The sequence below is a fragment of the Canis lupus genome, chromosome 25, assembly GCF_011100685.1.
Source record: "Canis lupus familiaris isolate Mischka breed German Shepherd chromosome 25, alternate assembly UU_Cfam_GSD_1.0, whole genome shotgun sequence".
Taxonomy (NCBI): Eukaryota; Metazoa; Chordata; class Mammalia; order Carnivora; family Canidae; genus Canis; species Canis lupus.
In genome coordinates this window covers 26,448,140-26,468,198 of record NC_049246.1, presented here as the reverse complement: position 1 = coordinate 26,468,198, position 20,059 = coordinate 26,448,140, and the positions used below count along the sequence as shown (strand labels likewise).

At 48.0% G+C, this 20,059-nt stretch overlaps 1 long non-coding RNA gene across 9 annotated transcripts in view; it reads left to right on the top strand.

The window, feature by feature from the left end:
* Positions 1-12,823: 12,823 nt before the first annotated feature.
* The window catches only part of LOC100685020, a 41,723-nt gene continuing 34,487 nt past the window's right edge, over positions 12,824-20,059 (top strand). For 3 of the 9 annotated variants that reach the window (XR_005378598.1, XR_005378606.1, XR_005378599.1), the window contains exons 1-4: positions 12,824-12,854; positions 18,424-18,539; positions 18,894-19,040; positions 19,259-19,330. This is a non-coding gene — a long non-coding RNA (uncharacterized LOC100685020). Of the gene's footprint in view, positions 12,855-18,423; positions 18,540-18,626; positions 18,780-18,893; positions 19,041-19,258; positions 19,331-20,059 lie in introns of all 9 variants that reach the window. The other 6 variants (XR_005378603.1, XR_005378602.1, XR_005378600.1 and 3 more) reach the window with 4 other exon arrangements.

Below are 20,059 nucleotides of genomic sequence, written 5' to 3'. Positions count from 1 at the left end.
GGACTTCCATGAGAGACCAGCCAGGTCTGGCTAGCCAGAGGAGCCCGGGCAGTGACCATGAGGCTCCCCCAGAATGCACACGAGTTAGGAAACCAGAATAATATTTTCGGGCACCAGTACAGCTCAGCAGCTCCAGCTGCAGTTCCAAAGCCTAGGAATGATGGCTTCTGTGCTCCTGGTTCTGGGATAGGAGGGGCTGGTACGGCTCCTGGATGCCCATCTCTGCCTGCCTGTCCTGTCTGTGTGTCTCTCACTCTGTCACACACACACACACACACACACACACACGTACACATGCACACACATGCACACATGCGTGTAAGCCCATCCTCACCTAAGACCTCTCCTTATTTGGGGCTGAGTGGTGACCCGTGTTCTCCCGGAGGCCAGAAGAGCCACAAGCCCCCCCAGGGACACTCTGCTCCTGCATTTGTAGAGTGACCTCCCAAAAAGCAAACTGACAAATTTCACTTGAGCAGAAACTCCTGGCAGGCTCTTCTCCTCCTCGGGGCCGCAGAGGGCACACTCTCGCCCTGCAGTGGAAGGACTGGGGTCCACGGTGGCAGCTACAACAGTGACATGCAGGACTGCAGGTGAACTCTACGCTCTTGTGATTTTGTAAAAGAGACTATTGATGACATTAAGGTTTGAGTTTTTTTCCTCTGTCTTTTTTCTTGTTTCTTTTCTTGACCCTTCCTTTCTTTCAGGATTTCCCATTCCTTTGAACGCCTGGGTGGCTCAGGGGTTGAGTGTCTGCCTTCAGCTCAGGTCATGATCCTGGGGTCCTGGGATTGAGTCCCACATCGGACTCCCTAGGAGGAGCCTGCTTCTCCCTCTGCTTATGTCTCTCCCTCTTTCTGTGTGTGTCTCTCATGAATAAATAAATAAAATCTTTTAAAATTTTTTTAAAAAAGGATTTCCCATTCCTATTCCGTGCCTTTGATTCTGGAATGTCCACATAGAAGGGTCTCCAGGCTTTTCTGCACAGCACTTTTCATAAAGCTACTTGGAAGATTGGGGGTGCCCAGGAGGTTGGGGGGGTTCTGAGCCCCTCTGCTCACTCACCGTGCCCCGGCCCGACTCCAGTCCTCCTCTCAGCCCCCATCTCTCCTGGTCCCTGTCCCTCCCCTGCAGACTGCCGTCGTCCGTTTCACTCCTTGCAGCTCTCCTGTCCCGCAGGGTGGCTATCTGGCTGCCCATCAGCTGGACAAAGCATTTGTCAGCTTTAATGGACGTTCAGCTTCCAGCCCTGACATGTTTTATGCATCCCCAGGGGGCTTTGATCTCGTTGTCTGCAGACATAAATGAGAGGATTACCGGGACATCCAGAACAGGGCACCAAAAATGTCTTTCACTGAGGTGCTTTTGCCTCCAGCAGATAAGAGTAATAAGCTGCAATCCCCGGGAGCCATTAGGGCCCTGAGCTAGAGGGAAACTTCACTCAGGAGAAATGGTGTAGGGAGACTGGCCTAGAAGGATCTCCCTGTCATGATTCCCCGATATTGTTTATATCTGGGTGATGTGGATAAAGAAACCGATCACTTCTGGCACCGCCTTACCTCCCTGAAGATTACAAGCAACTGTGGCTGACATTTGCCAAGGGTGCTTTGACTGACTCGGTGGTGGCATATGGTTACTGTCAGGATTTCTGGACGTGGGGGCTGGGAGAGGACACTGGGCTGGGGACTGGTATTTTTAGGACACTTGGAGTCCTCAGCTGGACTCAGGCCAGCCCTCCAGACTGTTATGAAGCCTCAATGTCACTCCTGCTTTGCCCCATCTCCTAAGAGAGAAAAGAAGAGCAGAAGAGAGTTTGGGGGCTGTTGCCCTGGCCATTTACAGCCAGTGGATGCTGGGGGCTGGTGTTTGGGGTGGGGATTCTTTGAATGCACACCCACAGTTTCAAGATGGCAATGCAGAAAGCTGAGCAAGCAACAGCTCCATCCCAATTCTCTGACCCTCTTTTGTTGAATAGGCTACTCTATCTACTGCCGTATGTATCATATGTGCCCATATGTTCTAGGGACAGAGAGTCCATGACAAATGAGGCATATATCTTTCCTCAATAAACTCAAGACTTTGCCATCATTTTCTTCTTGGTGAAATAATGGTAAGCTTTCTGTGTTGGTAAGGGATCCTGAAAGACTGTCTAAACCAACTCATCTAAAGTTTGAGCATCTTTTACAACATCACTAAGCTCGATCACTTCTGGTGATGGGCACCTCACTATCACAAATCGTTGACACCTTTGATTATTATAAAGCTCTTCCTGTGTTGGGCCAAAATTTGCTCTCCCCTATCATCTACTCCTTGGTCTTCATCCTTGTCTCAAGGGCTGAGTAGAATAAGTGTGACTTACCTCCAAAGATCCAGTGTGGAGTAGTCTCTAACCTACTGGCAGGGCATACCCCACATTTGTCAAATGGCAAAGGAAAATCAGGTAATGTCTAAGTCCTGCCCTCCACCCAACCCCAGGCCACCCAACCCACACATGGCCTTTGTGGGAGTTAGAAAATGGCATCCTTCTCACGGACTCACTACTGCCACCTGCTGGAAGATTGTGCAATGCTCCCAGGGGGATGGACAGACTGCACACCACTCCCTAGGGTCCTGGCCTCCCTAGGGCCCCAGGCCCCAGAGTCAGGGCTCTCTATTTCCTTCTATTCACTCTGGGATGTGAGAAGAAAAAAAGTTCAGGAGTCTCAACAAAGGAAGGGGGCTGGTGATGTGTCATCTAAAGCCAAAGTGATTTCTTAAATTTGTTGTAACAATCAAAAAATTCTTAAGCATCTAGACCGATGCTCCCAAATTTCAGAAAGCATCTCACAGTTCCAGATACTTTTAGCCTCTCTTCTCACCCCCTTTTTCTTTCTTTGTTCTGCCTTTTCCTTCTTCTTTCCTATGTTGGTGCATCATTCCAGGGCCCCAACCCCTGCTGCCTCATTCAGGATTGGATGGAGAGGTTCTGAGGCAATGAATTATGGATGCCTGCTAAAGAATAAGCCAGTTTTACCATTTTTCCCAGCTGCAGCAAGCAGGAGAGGCAAGCTCAGTCATCTGCACTCGCTCAGGCTCTGAGTACTGTGCTGGGAACCCCTGTGGGGGCAAGAGGCCCAGCCTCACCCTCCAGTAGCTTCCAACCCAGTAGAATATCTGACTTGGACTCGAGACACACATTTCCTTCTTGGGAGAAAACACTGCTCCATCTGTCTGATTTATTCAGTTACTTCCAACAAATGACTTTCAGTGCCAGGCATTCAATACTGAGCCCCGATTTGACAGAGCCTGTGAGCAACATGCAGACCCTTGCTGTCTATCCTGTTCAGGCCACCTGAGGATGCTGGGTAGGAGAGGGCCTGCATCCCCAGTGCGAATTCCTGGACAGCTCTCATCCACCAGTCCCGGACACAATTATGTGCAGTGCAGGTTTGTGGAGGAGGTGACATTTGAGCTGGGTCTTGAAAGTAGGTAGATTTGGGCAAGTGAAAACAACCCAAGGGATCCCTGGGTGGCTCAGTGGTTTAGTGTCTGCCTTCAGCTCAGGACATGATCCTGGAGTCCCAGGATCCAATCCCACATCAGGGTCCCTGCACGGAGCCTGCTTTTCCCTCTGACTGTGTCTCTGTTTCTCTCTCTCTCTCTCTCTCTCTCTCTCTCTCCTCTCTGTCTCTCATGAATAAATAAAATAAATAAAATCTTTAAAAAAAAAGAAAAGAAAAGAAAAGAAAACAACCCAAGTTACCATGGATAGGTGAATGGATAAACAAACTGTGGTTTACAACTGGTTGTGTGATCTTGATCAAGTCACTCGATTCCTCAGTCTTGGTTAACATCATCTGTAAAATGGGGTCCACATAAGTGCCCTCAGGAGATGTATCAGTCAGGGTTCAACCTGGAAAAAGAAAAGTGTTCTGACACTTAAAACTGGGGGATTTTTAGCAGAGGAACTGGTTAATCAGATGACGCAATTGCTGCCAAGCCTAACAAAGTGGCAGTGAGGCCCCTGGAGATGAGCAGTGCAGGAAGACACCACCCTCGGACTGGGGGCACCAGGAGGAGGCTGTGTTCCTGAAGCCCAGGAACCAGAGAGGTCCAGACAAGATGAGAACATTGAGAGGGAGCAAAGGCATGGATCTGAGGGCAAATAAGACAGAACAGAAATGAGGTCTACTGGGCACCCAGCCCATGCCCTTGTACCAGTATTGAATGCTCAAACAACTTTGCTTGACAGGGGCAACTTTCCCTCATAATCCAGCCTAGCAGAGGCCTGAGGGCATGGAGGCGGCCACAGTCCACGCAAGTCAGGTCCTAGAGTGGGCCAGGTGGGAAAGTGGGGCCCAGGGAGATGTCTTGCACTTCATGTGCAGGAGGGAGCACTGGGCCCTTGAACCTGCAGTGGGGGCTGGAATTCTCTAGGCTCTCTCTCTACCTCCGCATGGGTCTACACTGGTTGGGTCCTGCCTTGAACTGGAACCCTGATCTGGGGCTGACAAATCACTGATCCGGTCTTGGGCTTGGTCAGGGCTGATGTAGCCCCACCTCTGCCCTGGTTGGGAGTCTGACTGTCCTTCCATCCTGCCAGAGTGATCCCTAAGCCTCAGCCCAGCCACCTCCCTGGAGGCTCACCCACCCAGCAGGGCTCAGCCAGCCCCATCATCTGGGTCCCTTCCCCACCACACAGGACTAACCCAGAGCCTCTCCACAGCTTATCATCCCGGGCAATGGAGGCTTTGCTCTGACGTGGCACCCTGGTCAGTCACCCTGAGTGGCGGTCCCTCCCACTGCACCACAAGGCACAGAGCAAAGGCCCCCATGGCATCCCTATTGCCCGCACCCTGCCTAATCTGCCAGCCCCTCTAGGAGCTGTGTGGCCAAGAAGAGGCTGGGGTACACCATCCCACCACCCACTTCCTTCTACTTCCCACTGTCTCTTCTTCCATCCTCTGGATGCCCGGTCGCAGAAGGAATTCGCTTCCCCTCCATTGGGCCAAGCCACTCCTTCGGGTCACACTCGTCCCACTCCTGAGATGACAGCTGCCTCCCCCTTTCCTCCAGGCCCAGTGCTCTGGGGGGTGAGGTGCAGGAGCAGGAAGCCAGCTGAGCAGTAAGGGAACAGAAGTGAGAAGGAGTTTTGTTCAGGTGACAGTAAACAAGCTGAGCTCGGGCCTGGAGGGCAAAGCCAGAGGGCCTCCCAGTTGGCCAGAAGCTGCCCTCTCACCAGTTGGAGGATTCTGAAGCTCAGCTACCTTTTGACAAAGGTGCGGGAGCCCTTGTGAAAGTCAAAGTGTCTTCTTTGCTTTGGATTCATAGATTTGAATTGGGTGCTTTGGGCCTAAATGAATTGAGGTAATAGACATACATTAGTCAAAGATAGAGTCTATCCAGTTATCCGTTATGAAGAACCCAGTATTACAGGCCAGCTTCACCTTCCTGAGGGCCCTCTCCCACAAACAGCCATTCAGGCCCAGCCAATCTTTTTTTTTTTTTTTTTTTTTAAGATTTATTTATTTATTTATTTATTTATTTATTTATTTATTTATGAATGATAGAGAGAGAGGGAGAGGCAGAGACACAGGAGGAGGGAGAAGCAAGCTCCATGCCAGGAGCCCGACGTGGGACTTGATCCCGGGACTCCAGGATCGAGCCCTGGGCCAAAGGCAGGCGCTAAACTGCTGAGCCACCCAGGGATCCCCAGGCCCAGCCAATCTCCTCTCTCAGCTCTCCGAATATCCTGATCCCAACTAGAACCACATCACCTTCCTCCTCCCCTCCCTGTCCATGTCCCTCCCTCTCTGGATCCATCATGCTCCTGGGAACCCTTCCCTCCGTGCACTGGGGGCATTCTTCCTTCAGCCACATGCCTGCCAGGCTGAGATGTGCTCTAAGTGGAAACTTGACCTGATCCATCGGTCCCCTAGACGCTGAACCAACAATCACCACTGGGGACCATCACACCACACCAGGCATCCGCCTGTGTAGCTCTTCTGTGGGTGGGACAGATGGAGGAGCCAGCGCACAGATGCAGAATTAGAAGACCTGTCCTTAGACTTGCTCTTCTACAGCCAGGTCACACTGTGGATCTCCCTCATAAGAACTGGGAGTAAAGCAAGACTGGGCCACTTTAAACGACTTCATTTTCAGTGACATTCAGCTCACATCAATTTGGGGTTTTAAGTGTGATCACTTCACTAATGGAATTATCTCAGAGCAAGATGTGGGGCTGCAGGATGGCAAGATCCCCTTACAAGTTCTGCCAGTGCTCAGTCCAAAGGGCCAGCCCTCACCACTCCAGCTCTGTGGGTCCCTCTCCTTGCTGCACCCATGAACAAGTGTGTGGTGAAAGCCTGAAATAAATAAGTATAAAATGGAAACTAAAAAAATTAAAAAAAAAAAAAAAAAGAAAAGAAAAGCTGCAGAACAGTGTCATAGTATTACCAACAGAAGGCTCTAAGTTTTTTTTTCTTTTTTTTTTTAGACCCCTCTTTCAGAGCTCCTGTTGAAATGCTGGTTATGTCAGCTCAGGCCCCGTCAACCTAATTAATATTAATATTGATTGTTTGAAACATGTGGAGAAAAGGGAACCCTCCTGCACTGTTGGTGGGAATGTGAACTGGTGCAGCCGCTCTGGAAAACTGTGTGGAGGTTCCTCAAAGAGTTAAAAATAGACCTGCCCTAGACCCAGCAATTGCACTGCTGGGGATTTACCCCAAAGATACAGATGCAGTGAAACGCCGGGACACCTGCACCCCGATGTTTCTAGCAGCAATGTCCACAATAGCCAAACTGTGGAAGGAGCCTCGGTGTCCATCGACAGATGAATGGATAAAGAAGCTGTGGTCTATGTATACAATGGAATATTACTCAGCCACTAGAAATGACAAATACCCACCATTTGCTTTGAAGTGGAGGGACCTGGAGGGTATTATGCTGAGTGAAATAAGTAGATCGGAGAAGGACAAACATTATATGGTCTCATTCATTTGGGGAATATAAATAATAGTGAAAGGCTCTAAGTTTCAAACCGCTCCAAAACTCTCTTGCCCGTAGACACCCCTGACAGGCTCCACCCACAGGCAGAGAGGAATGAATCACAGGAGGCCTCCAGATGCCACGGATTCTTTAAAATATGTCTATTTCAGTCTCTGAATTACTGTTTTAAATTTCTGAAATGCCGGAGAAGCAAAAGCTGCGTCTGACCACGTGTTGCTGCCTCCCACCCTGTCTCCCGTCCTCCCAGAGGCCTCCCCCCCCCCCCCCCCCCCCGTGAAGGGCAGAGGGGCCTCCCCCCGCTGCTCCGCACTGCACGGCCCAGAGCCTGGCGCTTGGAGCCGGTCCAGCCCCGAGCCGAGCCGGGATAACAGCGCAGCTCTCCTCCGAGCATTTGAGCCAATTAAAAAGACAAATGACCATCCGCTTATCTTCCCTCCTTCTCTGCCCCTCTCTCCCTTTCCACCCCCACACTTCGGGCCCTCCCCTCCAGGGAAATGGGGCTAGGGACCTCCAGGCTGTGATTCCCTTCTGGGACAACTAGGCTTCCCACCCCCTCACCACCATCCCACCCTCTCTCCTGCCCCTCAAACCCGCCCCGGGCCTTTCAAGGTCTTGATGGATGGAGCTTCTCCAGCCTCCTCTTGGAGCTTCTGAGTGTTTCTGAGACCTTGTGTTGATGGGAGGACAGTGGAGGCTAAAGGAGTGGACTGGGAGAAATCAGAGCAGAAAGGACACAGGCTCAAAAAAATTGTTTTTTTTTTTTTTTTTAATGAAAAAGCCTTATTTTCCAGATCTGGCCTTGGGGCCTGGAGCTTTAGGACCAGGCTCTAATTCTGGAGGGGTGTTTAATATATTCACTCCATGGTTAAGATGACCAGGTCCTCTGCCTTGAAGGAGGGCCAGCCTTTCCAGGAAAGAACAAGACTTTTGGAGATGGAAAGCCCTGGGTCTAATCCAGCCTCCAGCCCTAGTGAGCTCTGAGGCCCAGAGCAAGTTACTAAAGCCCTCTGAGTCTGCACTCCCATATGTCAAGTGCCTATCTCATGGGAGGGTTAGAAGGAATAAGTAATATTTCATGCATTAAGTGCCTGGCATGGCACTGGGACATCCAAGACATGCTATTAATATCCCTTCCTCCTTTTATCCTAATTTCTCTGTGGCTCACACCTTTACCTTCTATCATGACCTTAAGGGTCTCATAAGTATTGATAGGAAGTTTATCATGAAGTCTAACTGAAAGGGGGAAAAAAAAAAACCTTTGTTGGTACCTTTACTCCCTAATGAACTCCTATTCATCCTTCAAAACCCAGTCCAATTGTCACCTCTCTGGCTTCTCCACTGTTCTCCCAGAACCTTGATCACACTTTCATTCTTATTCTGTAATTTTGTCATTGTTCCATTAAGTTAGTCAATTATCTACTGAATGTCTGCCACATGCAAGGTACACTTCCAGTTCCAGGGACTACTTTGGTGAGCAGGATGCAGGAAATCGCCACTCTCCTGCAGCAAATATTCGAGCTGGAGGAAACAGACATTAAAAAAAAATTCTAAAAAATAAGCAACGTGTCTGTCTCCTAGACAGTAGACTCCTTGTCTTCTTCCTCTTTATATTCTGAGAAACCACATAGTGCCGACAGAGTGGAAGCACAGCAGATGTGAATTCTCCTCTCTAGACCACACTTTATTTTCCATGTTTCTCTCCTCTGGGAAGATGACGAAGGCCTGTTCACAGGCCCTTTGGGCAGTCAAGGTCCATTGCTCCTTAGGTCTGAACAGCTCTGAGCGCCCGGTGTCATGGACATACCACTAGACTCAACAGCCTCCCCTGAGACAAAGTTCGAGCAAAATTTCGCTGCCTCTGAGGTGGAAAACGCAGCAAGGAGTCTCACCTGCTGCTCACCACCAAGCTGGGACCCCGGCCCTGGGGTGAGGGCTCCCTCCATGGGTGTGTGTGTGCAAGCTGGAAGGGAGTCTTGCTGACAATCAGGAACTGCCTGCTGACTCGTGGAGCTGCTTCCCAGAGGACCCGGAGAGGCAGGAGCCAGGCAGGAGCTGGTTTCCTTCCTGTTCCCGGCTGGGGCCAACTTTTTGTAGAGGAGCATTTGGGGTAATGTTTGGCTCAGCTGAGGCCCAGAGTCACTGGGATCCTAGAATGATGGAACGAAAAAGGAATTCAGAGGTCAGCCAGCTCAATTCTCTCATTGATAGAGAAGACAACTGAGACTCAATGTGGGGAAGAGTCACATTTTAGACTAATAGGATCTTACAGATCACCTCCTTCGAGAAAGGAAAACTCATGGATTTCATGCTCCTAATCCACTTTTTGCACACCTCACCAATCAATTTTGGCACTTTTCCTGCTGAACGGAAACAAGACCCCCATCCTCCCAGCATGAACCCCCAGGCCAGATTGTGAAGCTAACACATCAAACAATAATGAGGGTAATGATTATTTAGAAACTTGTTCTGTGTCGAATCTCTACATGCATGCCTCATTTGACTCTCACAACTCTGTGGGTCACTTTTATCATTCCTATCTTGCAGACAAGGGAGAGGAGAGAGAGAAGTGACTAACTCACCCGAGGTCCTACAGCTATAACCAGTGCTCACACAGCCTTTGAATTTGAGCCATGGTCAGCAAGGAGGGAGGACAGGTGTACAGAGAGGCAGGCTCATCCTGAGCCACAGGTGCCAACACATTTTCTCAGGACTGTACATCAGGGACTTGGCCCCCACCATGCTAATCAAGGTATTACTAGTTGCCATTTACTAAGCTTCTACTACCCATCAAGTGTAGCGCCAGATAATTGATATACGTGATCCCATTTTCATCCCCAAGGCAGGCCTACAAAATAGGCATCATTGCATTCATTTCACAGGTGGAAAAACTAAGGTTCAGAGAAATTAATTAACACCCACAAGGTCAAGCAGCTCATCGGTGGCAGCATCAGAATTTGGACTTGGGCTCTGACTCCCAAGCCCATGTTCTATTTTCCCATGATGCATGCCTCTTTCCAGGAGTGGTCACCCCCAGCAGAAAGTGTTGGGGAAAGGCTAGGTGCTCCTATGGTTGTAGGCTCAAGAGCTGCAGCCAGCACAGTCCCTGGCTCATTGAGGAGATGTGGCAGCTGGGGCAGGGACTGCGTGGGCTAGTCCCCTGGCCAGTGCACATACTCTCTGCCCTTCCAGCCACCATTGGTCTCAAGAAGCCACACTGTAATCACACTGAGGACAGGGCTTGGTCCCAAACCTACTGGGTCCCACCTGTCCCAGGAATGGTGATGTGATGGAGGAAAAAGTGCCCGAGATCTGAAGTCAGGAGAATCCATTTAAGTCAACTCTGCCACCAACCACCTGCATGATCTTGACCACTCACATAATCCCCGAGTGTCAGCTTCACCTGAGAAATGAAATGCACTGGACTCTCCTGTCAGGGTTGTTGGGGGGATCAAATGAGCCTGTGCAGGCATAGAACACCCCTTGGCAGCCAAAGGGCTGGTTCCCAGCTGCAAACGCACCACCTAACAACTGAGCAACCCTGGGAGCATTATTCCACTGTGCTGACTCTCAGTGTCTTCACCAACAAGATGGGGGTATGGGCACCCCTTACTGTGCAGACCAAATGGAGGGATATCTGTGAGGAAACTCTAGATTATTAAGCACCAATTAGATGGTATTTGCCACATGCTCAATAAATAGCCACCCCCTGACAAAACAAACCCTTATTTGCAAAGTAGCAATGTTAATGGCACAAAACCAACTGTTGTTCGGCTGCCTCTAGTCCTCTGAATGTCCTTGTGCATTCCCGGGGTCCTAGACAACTGGACCCTCAGGATTGGGGCTCTCAGGCCCTTCCTCAGACTGGCCTGGTTGTCAGGACCATCCCCTCCAATGCACAACAAGCAGCTAGAACCTTCTGGCTCTCCCTGGGCGGCTGCAGCTGCTGCCCGAGGCATCTCCTTGCCCTTGGAAGGTGGCTTGCCAGTGCAAGTTTAGTCTGAAATTCCATTCCGAGGCCTCCCCCTGCCCCAGAGCACAAGGCCTTGAAGATGTTGCATGCTGTGTGGGCTGGACCAGGCGAAAGTAACAGTGTGAGAGAAAAAGGAGCAAGAGAGGGAGACTGTGAGCATGATAGCCAGGAGGTCAAGGCCAGAAAGCAGAGCACAGACCGGAGGCTTCCAGGATCCCTCTTCTGGCTGAAGCAATTGTTAGTGGTGATAAATAAAAACAAGCCTGTTCTGTGGCTCCTTCATCTCACGCCCTCAGCTTGTTTTCCCAACCCAAGCCCCTCTCACATCCTCTGTCCCTGAATAGCAGCAATGCCCTCGGGACAACAGCTGAGTGATGTTCAGGCCTTTGCACACATTTCACCTGCCCCTTTTAAGTGGTGAACACTTGAGGTCTCCACCACCTTCCAGCCCCACAGCCTGCTCTAGTTTAGCTATGGCCTGAGTATGTCCCCTCCAAATTCCTGTGTTGAAATCCTAATACCCAGGACCTCAGAATACAACTGCATTTGAAGTTAGAGTCTTCAAAGAAATAGCTACAGTTAAGTGAGGTCATGAGGATGGCCCTAATTGATATGACTAGTGTCTTAATAAGAGGAGATTAGAACATGGACATGTACAGAGAGAAGGCCATGTGAGGACCCAGGCAGAAGATGACATCTGCAAGACAAGAGAGAGAAGCTTCAGAAGAAACCAACCTCACCTCATTCTCAGGCTTCCGGCATCCAGAATTATGAGAAAATAAATTTCTACTGTTTGAGCCACCTGGTCTATAGTAATTTGCTATGGCAGCCTGAGAAAATGAATAATGGTTTCATATTAGCTTCATTCAATTCAAGAGATACAGACTGCCCAGCCACTGTGTGCCAGGTACTGAGCCAGACAGTGTAGATTTGAAGATGAAAAAGACACAGTCCCGTGCACCTGGTGGGGGACAGGGGGGTCAGTCAGGTAAGGGTCTGCCCTCAGCTCACATTATGATCCCAGGGTCCCAGGATTGAGCCCCACATCAGGCTCCCTGCTCAGCAGGGAATCGGCTCCTCCTTCTCCCTTTGCCCCTCCCCTGGCTTGTGCTCTCTTTGCTCACTCTCTTTCTCAAATAAGTACACAAAATCTTAAAAGAAAAAAAGAAAAAGGCACAGCCCCTGCCATCAGTTTGCTCATAGTCCAATGCACAGACAGATAATTTCGAGGAAATAATTCATTTTGGGGGGGTTCAGAAGGAGCACAGAGTATAGGATGATTAATTACGTGAGAACATCAAGGATGACTTCTCAGAGGAGGTGAAACCTGAAGAAATTCTATATTGTAAGATGTTATTTATTTATTTTAGAGTGGGAGGGTAGTGGAGAGAGGAGCAGAGGGAGAGGGACAAGCAGACTGGATCCCATTACCCAGAGATCGCGACCAGAGCTAAAATCAAGAATCGGATGTCCAACCTACTGAGCCACTCAGATGCCCCATCTGAGGAGGTTTTAAAAGGATGGAAAAAGATGGACAATTTATCAGGCAGAGAAAAAGAGGGACAGAGTGCTTGGCAGACACTGACACACAAAGTGAAATGGTAAATTTGGGAAATTAACCAGACTATAGGAGCAAAAGAAACACAAACTGGGGCTCGTGGTGGGAAACCATATAACCTCTCTGAGCTTGGTTTCTCCATCTGTAAAGTGGAAATATTAATATTGCACACAGTTATATGAGTCAACTACAACAATGGAGGAAGAATGTTTAGGGCAAAGCACTCCAATCTTACTTCAAATAAACTCATCATAATCCCTTACATTCCAAATTCTACTCACCTCCCCCCAACTACCACCTGCAATCTTCATTTGGCATGGGCATCCATTAAATCAGGTCAGGCTTGATTTTTTTTTAAAGATTTTATTTATTTATTTATTTATTATTGGAGAGAGAGAGAGAGAGAGAGAGAGAATGAGGGTGGGAGAGAGCGGCAAGGGGAGAGGGAGAAGCAAGTTCCAGCTGAGCAGGGAGCCTGACATGAAGGTTGGTCCCAGGACCCTGAGATCATGACCTGAGCTGAAAGCAGGTGCCTGACTGAACCACCCTGGCGCCCAGGCCTGATTTTTTTTAAACAAAAAAATTTACTAAAAATTTAGAATAGATTTAGATTTACAGAAAAGTTGAAAAGACTGTACAGAGAGTTTCCATACACCCCCACCCAGTTTCCCCTGTTGTCCACATTTTACATTAATATGATACACTTGGTACCATGAAAGAACCAATACTGATACATTATTATTAACTGATGTCCATAGTTTATTCAGATTTCCTTAGTTTTTACCTAATGTCCTTCTGTTCCAGACTTCCAGTCCAAGAGACCACATTACATGTAGTCGTCATGTCTCGTTAGGCTCCCCTTGCCTGTGACAGTTCTGGCCTGATTCCTTTATTCCACACATATAATATTTGCTAAGAAAAGTACCAACGCACAGAAGTAGGGAGTGGGAGAAGGAGTTGGAGAGTTTTCTGAGGAAAAAAAAAAAAAAGTCCTCTTTTTCAGTATTGTATCATTTGGTTTATCAGCAACAGACATTGGTTACAAATGAGACCTCTCTGTTCACTGAAGGAGCCCTAAGGAGCCCGTCTGCTGTATTCTCAGGTCATTTTATCCTTTGTGCCAACATATAATAAATAATTTATATTAGTAAATGCACACTTTTAGAATTCTCCCCCAGTGGCAGCCTGAGTCTTCTCCGCCTTCCCAGTAGCGCTTCTGTGATCCAGGTGTCCTGTGATCCTCAGACCACCTGAGCCCCTGGCCAGCACCTGATGGAGAGGCAAAGAGCTACCTCCCCTCCTGAGGCCCCAGTAGGCTGGAGGGACGGATGACAAGGGCCTTCCATGCATGCCCCATGGCATCTGTTCTCTCTGAGGACCTTCACTGTAGCCCCCCAGGGTGCACATCCAATGCCACATTGAATGAGATGCTTCCACCCTCAACCTACCCAAATGGCCTCCAGGGTGGAGTGGGCTGGGGTGGAACCGTTACTGGCTATTCCTCAGAAACAGGGTGGAGGACTGTCACTGCGAGTGAGGGTTTGCTACAAGAAGCGAGTCCCCAGACTGCCTACCAGAACGAAGATCAAAGGAAAGTGCCTCACTGGCTTGCCAGAACAGCCTCTCTGTCCAGAACACTAGGTGCTAGGACTCTGTCCATTCATCGGTCTCACATCAAGGCCCCATCACAATGACGAGGAACCAGAGAAGAACTTGCTGTAGAGGCAAAATTTTTGAGGCTGGAGCGTCAGAGAACACCAAACCCCACCTCCCGCCCCACTTGCACCAGGCTGGCTGCAAGGCCACCAGTAATCACATCATGCTCTCAGCTGGGGGCATTTTGTTTCATCTTGGTTGTTGTTGAAATTTAAAAAAAATTTTTTAAATGGCCTGAATTATTGTAAAAAGATTCAAACAAGCAGATGAAGTGAAAATGCCTTTTGAACTCTGTTCCATCTCTGTGCCCTCCCAAGGGTGGCTGATGCTATCAGCTGAGCACATGTCCTTACAGATCTTTTTCAAGGGATTTACATGATGTATGAGTGCATTTAGAAATAGAGTATATTTCTAACATACTATACTAATATACTAGATATGCTATCCTAATATACTATTCCCATAGTCTAGAAATACAAACTTTTGAATAGGATTTTTTCCCAAAGATTTCTTTATTTTAGAATGAGGTGAAAGGCAGAGGGAGAGGGAGAGAGAGAATCTTAAGCAGACTCCACACCCAGTGCAGGGCCTGATGCGGGGCTCCATCCAACAACCCTGATCATGACCTGAGCCGAAACCAAGAGTTGGACGCTTAACCGACTAAACCACCCAGACACACCTGCATAGGATTTCTAAAGTAAAAATGTTGTATGGCTTGTATAACTATTTGCCTATAGAAATTTGGGGGTTTTCCCCTCACTTTTCTTCTATAGAAACCATGCTGTAGTTAAAGTGTCCCTTTTTTTAATTTGTGGGCATGGCCGGTGGGTGTCCCTGTCCCCGCACAGATGACCATGTATCTTTCTTTTCATCCTGGGAACAGCAAGAGACCACCCCTTGCTATGCATATTTACCCAATGTGGCTCATGTAGGTGGCCAACAGCACCCAATGTTCTCCCCAAATTATGTGTACTTCCACTAATACAGCTGATGAATCATTTAAAAGATTGGTATTGTTGAATGGTATTCATAGTCCTAACTACTTAGGCTTCAGACTGTTTAGCCTGAGGATGATCATAGAGATAATATAGATAGACACTGAATTCCTGTGCTGTGACTGTCATAACAAATGATCGCAAACTTGGTGACTTAAACAACAGAAAATTATTCTCTCACAGTTATGAAGATCAGAGTCTGATGTCAAGATTTCTGCAGAGTTGTGCTGTCTTTGAAGGCTCTAGAAAAGAACCCCTCCTAGCTTCTTCCAGCTGCTGGTGGCTCTAGATGTTCCTTGGCTGGTGCCTGTATTACTCCACTTTCTGCTTCTGCCTCCATGTGGCTTTCTTCTCTGTGTGTCCGTGTCTTCTCTTCTGTCTTTAATAAGGACACTTGTCACCAGCTAATCCAGGATGACATCATCTCAAGATCCTTAACCTAAGTACATCTGCAAAGACCTTTTTTCCAAAGGAGGAAATTCATAGGTTCTGGGGGCTAAGACATGGACAGAACTTTTTGGGGCCACCATTCAACCCACCACTGATCATTGGCTCAGTCTTCCACTTCACAGATGAACGCACCCTTTCCTGCCAGAGGATGATAAATGCTCTGGAGAAAAATAAAGCAGAAGAGAGATACAGGGAGGTGCCAGGCTAAGGGTGGGTTTCCTCTTTCAAATAGGGTGGTCAGGGAAGGCCTCTCTGATAACATGACATTGACCAAAGAACTTGCAGAAGTGAGGATGTGAGTCATACAAGTGCCTAGGGGGAAAGCCTTCTAAGCAGACAGAACAGCAAGTGCAGATGTGGCCTGTGTTTTCCCTTAGCATGTTGTCCCTACTGTTATAATAATTTATCACATTACTTTTGCTTTAACCATTTACATATTGGTCTCCAGGATTAGACTGTGGGTTCTTTAAAACTGTATCCTTCTCCTAGTAGCATCCCGGGTACCTAGTGCATAATGCATGATACATGGTCAGTAAATATCTGATGAGAAAGCAAATAAGTGACAGAAAGTATAAAGAGATACGTGGTTTAAATGCCTGAGGTCACACAGCTGGTCAGGGGCAAGGCCAAACTAGAACACCAGAACTCTAGTTCTCATGAGAAAGCAAGGTGGTGCATTTTAATGGAAGCTATTTTTCTAGCTGATTTTCCTTGAAGAATCAATTGTATCAGTATGTATTGAGAGACAGAGTAGATGTGACCATATCATGGGCCAGAACCACAAGCCTCCTCAAGTTATGGTTTGGCTTTATTAAGTATCCCCACTGCTCTAATTCCAGGAATCATTTCATAAATGGCTAGGTATGGGGCCAAGAAAGAAGAATGGAAAAAAGTCAATAAATTGTCTCTCGGAAGTCTATCAGATGAATAGGCACCCAAGAAACCAAGTGGCTTTGTGAGGAGGTAGGGGATAGAAATGTGTGCAGTGCTGGGCAGGTGGGTCAGCTGATAATCAGCAGGGACAATGGTAGTTAAGAGTGACCCCTGGACTGGCTTGGAGGCTTGGAGTCAAGATTATCATGGACAGAGTCAGGTGAGCTCAGGTGAGCAGGGCCTAGAAAATAAGGGTAAGTTACACAGGAAAGGTTTTGTGAGGTCCAAAGCCAGGAAAGGGAAGAAGGGCAAGAACACAGGTAGAGAGATGGTTGATTAAACAGAGCACAGGTCAAAGCATTTGCAGGACCTTGGATAGCTCCACAGGAGTTTCTGCGGAGGGGCGTTGGATGACTGGACTTTCAGCCTCTGGAGTCCCAAGGGTGAACATTTGGAGCCTCCTCTCAGAGGGAACTCTGAGATTTAAAAGACCTTGTACAATCATGGTGGATCTAACACATTCATTTTGAAGAACAGAAGGGCTAGTACTCTCTGAACACATTTTCCAAAAGTAGTGGCTTTTTCACCATGGTGAGGATGCTGCATTGACATGACTGAGGATTGTGAAAACTGCAATGAAGCATCAGAGAAATCAGTGGTCAAAGGAGGGGCCTTAGCTAAGTTCCAGATCTCCCAATGGTGCAGACCCCACTGCTGGCCTGGCCTGCCTGGTCCAGTTGTTGGAACCTGGCTATGTCTTGAACAAGGGATAATCTTCACCTATGCAGGAACCCCCAGGCTTCCCTAGGCCATGCTAATACACCTTATAGTATGTCAGAATAAGCACGGACTTTGAAACCATCTCAAAGCAGAGCAAGTTATTTTGCATCTTTGGGCCTCTATTTTGAAACCTATAAAATGGGGTCAATAACATCTTGCAAAAAGAGTAGTAAAGCTATAGAAAGTGCCTGGCATGTAGCAGAGGTTCCACAAGCAATCACTATTAGTAGGATCAAGGCAACTCACCATCCTTCTTAGGGCTACACTAGGAGTCCAGTATGCACCTCTCAGAGGTAGCATGGTTTTTCTCCCCAGTCTTCATCTCTGTCACATCCCACCCAAGTTTGAAACCCAAGTCCAGACAGGATATTAAAACATGATAGAAACAGAGAGCCAGAAGTAGGATTTTCAAAAGCCAGTGGAGAAAGAACTCAGTTGCTTAAGAATTGCTTCTTACATTAATAAAACATAGCATTTGTGGAGAGCAACAGTGGCACAGCCTCTGAGGATGGCTGATGAGGAACTGAGTGACAGGATAGCCTGGCTAGACTTCTGCCTTCAAAGTCAGCCCAGGTCCAGTGGGATGTCTCCTTACCAACATAAAAATGCTGGGAGGGGGGCAGCCCCGGTGGCCTAGCAGTTTAGTGCCACCTTCAGCCCAGGATGTATCCTGGAGACCCGGGATCCAGTCCCACATTGGATTCCCTGCATGGAGCCTGCTCTCCCTCTGCCTGTGTCTTTGCCTCTCTCTCTCTCTCTCTGTGTGTCTGTCATAAATAAATAAATAAATAAATAAATAAATAAATAAATAAATAACTAACAAATGCTGGGGGGACCATTTGTGACTAAAAACTTTATCCCCTGTGAGGAAGAGAATCCAGAGTGCTGGAATCAGACAGTTCTGAATCCAAACCCTACCTCTGATTCTTACTAACTCTGTGGACTTGAGCCAATTACATAGCCTCCCTGTGCCTTGGTTTCCCCAGTTGTGAAATGGAGGGCTAACCCGTATTTCAAAGAGCTATGGTGAATACTAAATAAGAGAACATGTGTACAGTTCCTGGCAGATAGTAAGCACTCAGCAGTTGTTAATTCCTTATCTTCCTTCTTTAAAAAAAAAAAAAGGATTTTATTTCTTCTCTTTTATTTAGTTTCAGACCAACTCCACACTGAGTGCAGAGCCCAACACAGGGCTTGATCTCAAGACCCTGAGATCACAACCTGAGCCGAGACCAGAGTCAGATGCCCAACCTGACAACTCCACCAGGTACTCCTCAATACATTTATTTTAATGAATAAAATAGTCAGTGGAGTGCTAGAGGTGAGGTGGTCTTCTGTTTTGCAACTCCTTTAGCTGCATATGACCAAAATCCAACTCAGACAAGGTGAAGTAAAAGTGAAATGTTTGGGACATCAGACACTGCTGGACCTCATGTGGGGTTAAGGGGGCAGGGGCAGAGAACATCTCCATCCATTCTGTTTGCCAAGTCACCCAGCCAATTAGTGGGTAAGTGTTCTGGTTCCTCATCCAGTATTTTTTCCCCTCCATCAGCTCAGATTCCTGGACCCATTGATAGACTTTATTTACCCAGTGGTGGAATGATTTATTTCAATCCCTTAGGAGATGTGGGGGCCTGCAGCTCACATTTGAAGGCTAGTCAATGAGAATTCATGGTGAGATCAGCCTGCAGCCGTGGTCAAAATTATAATCTGGAGCTCCTTATTACTCGCCATGACCACCTGGTTAACCTGCGTCTCACATTCAAAGGTGTGCTGGGAGCAATGGTATCAACACTAAGCTATGTCTCCCATCAGAATTCCTGAGCTTCAAAATAGACACACTAAATGGGCACACTATACACTCACACTGTTAGGAAAGGATCCTTATCTGTCTATGAATCCAGCTGTGCCTCTCTAAAAAACATAGCAAAAACATAAGCAGGTTGGTTCTGAAAAGTGTTCATGCATCTGGTGCTATCTTCACAGTTTATGGACCTTCCAGCATGGTCATCCAATCTTCTGCTCCCATTGAAACAGCCAAACAAACCTCAGCACCAGGTAATGTTGACTTATAGCCAATCCACAAGGAGCTCTTGGACCACTGGTGTCATAGAATGTTAGAGTTGGAAGGAGCCATAGAGATTGTCCAGTCTTTCTTCCATCTTACAGATGAGGAAGTTGAGGCACAGAAAGAACCATATTACTTCAGGGGAGAGGTTTTCAACATTTGTACAACAAATATTGAGTCTGGCCATGACCAAGTAAGTGCTGGTCTAGGGGCAGGGTGGCCACCACAAACAGAACACTTGGGCTTTCCATGAACTCCCTCCATGACCATTCAAGTCCTGGAGGATGCCGGACCTGAAGTCCTTCTGTCTCACATGGACCAGCAGTGGGAGAGTTGGCTGGCTTGAATGGAGGCCTGAGCAGAGTCCTGGCATCTGGAGTCCCCAGATCCTCTGAGGCTACCCCCAGCACCCACCCAGAAAAAAGTGTTGCAGCACTTGGGAGACCTGGCTTGGCCAGCTGTTCCTTTTCTATCTGAAGAGCTGAAATTCTAAAGGGATGATTTATGAGTTTCTGAGCGAGGGGAATAGGAGCGGCACTTTCCCCTGACATAGAGCCTGGTCCCGCGGGTGCCGGGATGAGTAATGTTCTCTTGTGGGGCAAAGGGCTCTTGTCTGAGTCAAGAGATGATTTAACTAGTCAGGGAGCCAGAATTCCCTCCAATAACTCACCCTCCTTGAGAAAGGGAGTGGAGTCCCCCTGTGCTGTCGGCGTCTGTGC